The following is a 6,998-nucleotide window of genomic DNA, read 5'->3' as shown; positions in this document are numbered from 1 at the left end:
GCTGACTCCACACATGGCAAAACAGCCAAACTTATTCTGTGCTCTGCTTCACCTGATTCATTGCTGATACTGACCACTCCTTGGGTATATTGTTCTAGAGTAAACAACTTTGTCACGAGCCTCACAGTTTGGATCATGCATGACATTTACACCTGTGACAGAGTACACAGTATGACAAATGCTTCCAAAAACCAATGCATGTGATAACAAAGAAGTGCAATGTAAAAATGTTTGCCTATCGTTTAATTACACCAGCTGAGGTTGATTTAATGTTCTTTTAATGCAGGCATAAAAATGCTTTGCGTGAAAAATACCCCACACACTGATATTCTTACTCTTTTATTTTTACTCTATTTACTCTATTTCTTTTATGTGTATTTATTATAATTTTATTTTTACAGTGTAGTATGGTTTCATGTAATTGAAAGTTGTAAATCTTCTCTCTCTATATATATATATATATTCAAATCTCTTTTGAATATATAAACTGAAATAGAACTTTAGAAAAGCAGGATGAGGAATGGGCTAACAGTTATAAACAATAAAATTATTTTTTTTAATTTTTTATTCGACATTTTTATTTAAAACTGCAGGAGAACCTTTGAGCTTGTTGTGCAGACGCTATTATTATGAAAATACATAACCGGAAGTTAGCTCTTCTTTTTCATGTCTGTTTTGACTGTTTTCAAAGAGTCCGCGGATAAAGTTTCAGCTACCGCAGAGGCTCCACGGCTTCATGTTTCACCTGAGCTGGGGGCAATCACTGACTCACAGACTTTTACTTTTTACTCATTTATTTTTAATAACCAGATGTTATATTTAAAAAAAAAAAGCTTGTTTTACACTTCTACATTTCAAAATGATTTAGAGAACTTTTCATTAAATTCATTCATTAAAACAACCAAATCCAAGCATTTTCTTTTTATCAGGTTATGAAAAAACGAGAATATTATTGTGAAAATTTAACATCTAAATTATGACATGTAATAAAATGGTTACAGGTCTAGTACAATACAAAAGCACACACCCAAAGTACTCCAACCGTCAGGAATCCGTGTAAGGCTCAGTGATTCAGTGATTTTTCACCGTGCAAAGGTTTTTCAGAGTAAAGATGAAGAGGGCAGCAGGTTTGTCACTCCTCTTCTTGGCTGCTGTTTGGATGTCCAACTTTTGTCTCAGCTGGCAGAACCGGTTTGTCCAGCTTTCACGGTTTCATATATTGAGATCACCTGAGCCCCACGTTGCCATGGCAACGAGGTGAGGCGAATATGGGGTCTTTAGTGTATATGTGTGTGCGTGTGTTTTCAATTACAGCAAGTAATTAAAGCTTTAATATATGTAATGCATTTTATTTGCTTCTAATAGGCTGGACTTCTACAGAGGTGTTACTCTGTAAACAAAGCCCTGCCATACTTGTCATCTTTTGTGTGTATTGTGCGGCTGTGTTGTAGCTCTTCTTCTTGACATTTGTGTGTTTATTAAGATGATAATGGTGCAAATATTGTTTTGAAGAACGCCTTTCGTAGGCTTTTCCCCCCCTTTTCATTCCCCTTCCTTTATATAATTCTCTAAAATCTTTGCCAACAAAGATGTGTTTAGTGAGAATTTAGGGAGAGAAAAAAAAGGAAAGGAAGACAGAATAGAGGAGCAAGGAACAAGAGAGAGAGAACACAAGAGGAAAGAAAGCGGAAAAGGTAAAACGGTGGGGAATCATGCGCAAAAAGTGGGCGTTGAATGACAGTAACAGGAAAACAAAACAAAAAAACCCTTCCTCGTGCTTCCCGTTACAGGGATTTAGACATCTGTAGTGTTTACCTGCTGGCAGAGATGGATCCAGATCTCTTAGTACAATGGAACACTTTGTGTAGAACCTGTATTATTTATGTGCTTGCTTGTTTGTTGTACATGCAGCGGCAGTAACACAGACTCTATCCCCATGTCACCGGCTGCTGAGGGAAACACGAGATGATCAATGATTAATCTGACAGCATCTATCAGACAGTGTGTCACACCAGAAACAATAGAGCACCGCAGGCAGCTTCTCATCAGGTTAACATCACTCCAAACAGGAGTCTCTGCACACAGCGTGGCGTATTATTGTTTATGGGGTTAAAAAAAGCTTATCTTCATTGGTTCCCTATAAAATACAGTGTGAAGTTTTAAATCCATCCACATACAAACTTTTGAATAATTAGGTCCTGTCATATTTTAAAGACCTCATGGTTATCCTAACAGGCCACTTTCCTCTCAGACTGCAAGCTTACTTGTGGTATTTGAGGCTTCAACTGTCATCAGACTCCTCTTCTGTAAAACCAGCTCCCAGTTTGGATTTAAGAGACAGTCACCCCCTCTACTTTTAAGATTAGGCTTAAAACCTTTTGGTAAAACATATGGTTCAGGCTAGGAGACTTCCCATTATGCACACCGATCTCTTCATCTCCACTCCCTTCTATTCACTTTTATTTTATTTGCCACTGCACGTCATTAACTCTTGTCTTCTTCCTTCCATAGTTTGTGTTTTGTCCTTTGTCTTTCTGTGTTCTCCTTTTTTCTCTTCTCTTTCCCTTCACCTCCAGTCAGCTGTGGCAGATGGCCGCCCCTCCCTGAGCCTCGTTCTGCTGGAGGTCTTTACTTGCTAAATGGGAGTTTTTCCTCCAAGTGCTGCTCATGGGGGATTTTCTGATTGTTGGGGCTTTCTCTCTAATGTTGTAAAGTTTTTACCTTGCAGTATAAACCACTTCAAGGGGACGCTTGTTGTGATTTAGCGCTATGGAAATAAAGCTGAACTGAATATTTTTTATATTTAATATACTTTATTTATTATGTCTTACACTCCTACTGAACATCATGCAGATTTTTTTAAGGATGGTGCAAATATATACTAATTTCTGGGACTACATATTTACTCCTTCAGTCTGCATGCTAAAGTATCCTTGGGCAAGTTAGTTACTCGTGTGTGTGTGTGTGTGTGTGTGTGTGTGTGTGTGTGTGTGTGTGCGTGCATGTGTGTGTGTGTGTGTGCGCGTGTGTGTGTGTGTGTGTGTGTGTGCGTGTGTGTGTGTGTGCGTGTGTGTGTGTGTGTGTGCGTGCGTGTGTGTGTGTGTGTGTGTGTGTGTGTGAGATTATGTAATAAGACAGTCAGCTGAATAGAAAGGCACTATAGTACCAGACCATTCACCCTCAATAGAGATGAAGCAATGATTTTAAGTTAAATAACCTTAAATGTTATTAGTAAAAGTCAGGAATTTGGGCATATTTTTTTAAGGTACTATTTGCAAGAGTAATGAAGATAAAGATTTTTTTTTCACACTGAGATGAAAAGTATGTGCTGTCCTTATATGCTCCTACCCCTCATACACAATAATAGCCAACCACAAACTGATAATGAAACGGCAAACAGTATTTCACAATAAAATGAATGTCAAATAAATGAAATAACTACGTATTTCCTAATTTAAAAAAATATTCAGAGTTGACTTAAGTGCCACATAACAGAATGAAAAGCTGTATAGTGGAATAATAATAATTGCTTTCTTTTCTAATTGAAATATTTGGTTGGTGATTATTTTCTCCTCATTCTTCTGCTCCGTCAGTCAAGTGTGGGACAATGAGAGAGCAATGCCGTGTATAAAGAGAATCCAGACTTATGTATCTTTGGCTTTGTGGAATAATGTGATCATCTTGGAAAATTTTTTAATGTGTTTTTTAAAGAACAAACAAACAAACAAAAAATACCCAGTGCATTACTGGTGAAAATGACCCTAAATTGGTGAACAGCTGTAATTATCTGACTGAGTTCATAGTGAATGAACAGGGTTGGTAGTAATTTCAGTAGGTGGAGGATTTTGGCAGGAGGCACAGCTCATTAAAGATGTGGGCGGCCAGGTCGGGCTGTAATGTCATGAGTCACGTCTGAAGATTTTCCTGATAATACTGGGCATACCGAGTGTGCTGATATCCCATACATTTCATTCTTTAGTCTTAGATCAGAACATCAGATTTGCCATCTTTCTCGGCACGAAGCTTGCCGTACACAACATGCAATTAGTCACCCAGGTTAAAGATAGTTATTGAATTTTTAAGGGATAGCTTCTCATCTGTAGTCATACCCAATGTCTATGACTCAGATTTCAGTGTCATTGGCCTCTTAATTTATTCTCTCTGTCAAAGTTAGATTAAACCTAACAAGGTCTAAAGAGGTTAAACATGTCGAACCCACAGTCGGAAGAAATGAAAAATACTGCTGCGTTATGTGAAATGAGTTTGAAAGTTGTTGACTCTTGCAAATACATCTAATGTCCACAAGATGTCACTTGGCTCTAGAAAATTGTCTGTCAGCTCATTGCTTGTTGCAGCTGAGCAGGTGACGACTCTAAGCAGTGAAGAAGGATTGTTCTTTGTTTCAGTGTCCTCATCCCGGCACACCCAGTATTACCCGAAACAGAAACAACAAAAATGGCTAAAACAAAGGTGTTTCCCTTTGGGATACATTTATCAAAGTAAACTTGATTTAATTGACAACAAAACCTCTACATTGTAGACAAGCATAACTGTTTTTTCCCCATCTTCATATGAGTATTTCACAAAATTTTGGAGTTGCTTTCCTTTATTAGCCCAGACATCTATTTTAAGATAAAGTTGGAATGAAGATCTTATACACCTGTGGTATATTTAAAAGATTAAATAATTGACTATTATTATTTAAAGTTAGTTTAACTAGAAGTTCATATATATAGATATATATACACGTTTCATTAACATCTATTTTTTTTGTTACAAACTAGGAGAACCGTAATATTATAATATATTCAGTATATTATTATATTCATTTAATATCAATTCAACTCAGTTTTATTTGTCTAGCACTCTTTCATACCTCTGGGAAGTCCCCCAGCAGCCTGAGCCTGTCCCAGCATAACTAAAGGATGGTTTAGGGTCACCTGATCCAGCCCTAACTGTAAGCTTAGTCAAATACGTTTTATGCTTAATCTTCAAAGCAGAGAGGGTGTCTATGTCTCGAATCCAAACAGGGAGCTGGTTTAATGATGTGATGTGAATACTTCTCCACCTTTACTGCAATGAACTGACTCTTTAATTTAAGTTGTGGCATTCTTACTGTTACTTAAGTTTGCTCCATTGTTGGTCTGTATGGAACATATAGATGTGGACAAAATCACACCAGCTAAAACAATCTGTCACACACTGGGCATGTTGTGTTGTGGAAATGCAAACCTGTGAAACTCACAACGAAGTAAATAATGAGGTTATTTCTGCTACATTGTCCCAGATTTTGTCGCAATTTCACGACTTTTAGAGGAAAATATTGCACATTTCACTCAAATATAGTTCTTTTTCATATGTTTTGTAATTATTAGCAATAACTGAAATTTATTTGTGATCAGTCGTAACAGCACATATAAGACAACATTAGAATATAAGCCTTTAAAATGAGAAAACAAACCTGTGTTTTGACATTTGACTCTTTCATAACATTAGTTTTGTTTACTTGCTTTAATTTTGACAAAATATTGTCACCATTTTTTGTAAGACCTTGAGTATTTTTTTTAATCTCTCACACTCATAAACTCAAGTACAAAACTTAACACGTTAATAACCGTTCTAAGAGGCAAGTATACCGACAGTGAGTCAGGGGTTTGAAAAGCAAAGTGTATATGTGATTATGAATAGATTCCCACAGCTGGTACTCGATGACTCAGAGTCAATTTGTTCTGTTAATTTGTATGTGACGTGCAAGTTGCTGAACTTGGCCTTGTACATGTGTCACTTTCTTAAGTATATGTGAAACTTTGTTTTATAATTCCTGTATGACTTGTTTGTTTCCTTTGTTTGTTGGCATGATAGTACATGCAGCTGATTTTGCAAACAGGATGGAAATGGCTGGTAAACATGCACTTTAAGAAGGGGGAGGAGCATAGGGTAATCTATGAGAGGGGAGGGAGGTACAGTCTGACAGAGCAAGGAGACTGAAAGGGGGTGGCAGGAGAGAATGTAGCTCAGCAGCTTTAGATGGTAATCTGCAGGATGACTCTGGATGTCAAGAAGAGGAAGCGTGTGCAGAGAGAGGGGAGGATTAAATGGTGGAAGTTGAACAATTAAGAATATTCAGAGTTCAGTGAAGAGTTGAGACAAGCTGTGAGTGGGATGGAAGAGTCACTAGATGTTTGGGAAAGTACAGCTGTGGTGCTGCAGGAAAGTGCCAATAAGGGGTTTGCTGTATCCTCTGGACAGAGGAAAGGGGACAGGGAGACTTGGTGGTAGAATGAGGAAGTACAGGAAGGCATTCAAAGCAAGTTTAGTCCAGATACCTGTGCAGGCGTGGAGATGTTTTATTTAACTTGGATTTCATTTACAGGTAGTCCCACTGAGTCCCATTGTCTCCTTTACAACAGAGACCTGTTTCGTATAAGTGTAATAAAATCAGAACGATAAAATAGTGAATAAATTTCCAAGTCATTAAAAACAAGAAAAAGTTTCAAATGACGGTTTCACAAAATCGTTTATATGTCCTTTTGAAGCCTATGAGCGAAATGAGTCACGTCAGAAGGAGCTGCACTGTGTCTTGTTTGCAATGTGATGGACAGGTTGAAAGATGGAGTCAGGCAGGAGTTTTTGTGGACTATGATGTTTGCAAATGGAATAATGATCTGTAATGACAGTAGGCAGAAGGTGGAAGAGACACTGGAAAGGTGGAGGTATGCTCTGGAGAAAAGACAAATGAAAGTCAGGATAAGCAAGACAGAATACATGGGCGCGAATGAGAGGGAGTCAGGTGGAAAGGTGAGCGTGCAGAGAAGGTAAATGGAGAGAAGGTGGAGATGAGTGTCAGGGGTGATTTGTGACAGAGGGATGGCAGGATGGCTGAAAGGGAAGACAAAGTTAGAGAGAAATGTGCAGAGGAAAGATGGTGGATATACTGGATAATAATACTGAGTATGGAGCTGTAATGCAGGAGGAAAAGATGAAGACCACAGTGAAGA

This window comes from Rhamphochromis longiceps, linkage group LG23 (genome assembly GCF_057381845.1).
Source record: "Rhamphochromis longiceps isolate RC_006_pf linkage group LG23, R_longiceps_female_GT1.1, whole genome shotgun sequence".
NCBI lineage: Eukaryota > Metazoa > Chordata > Actinopteri > Cichliformes > Cichlidae > Rhamphochromis > Rhamphochromis longiceps.
Note: the sequence above shows the minus strand (reverse complement) of the source record.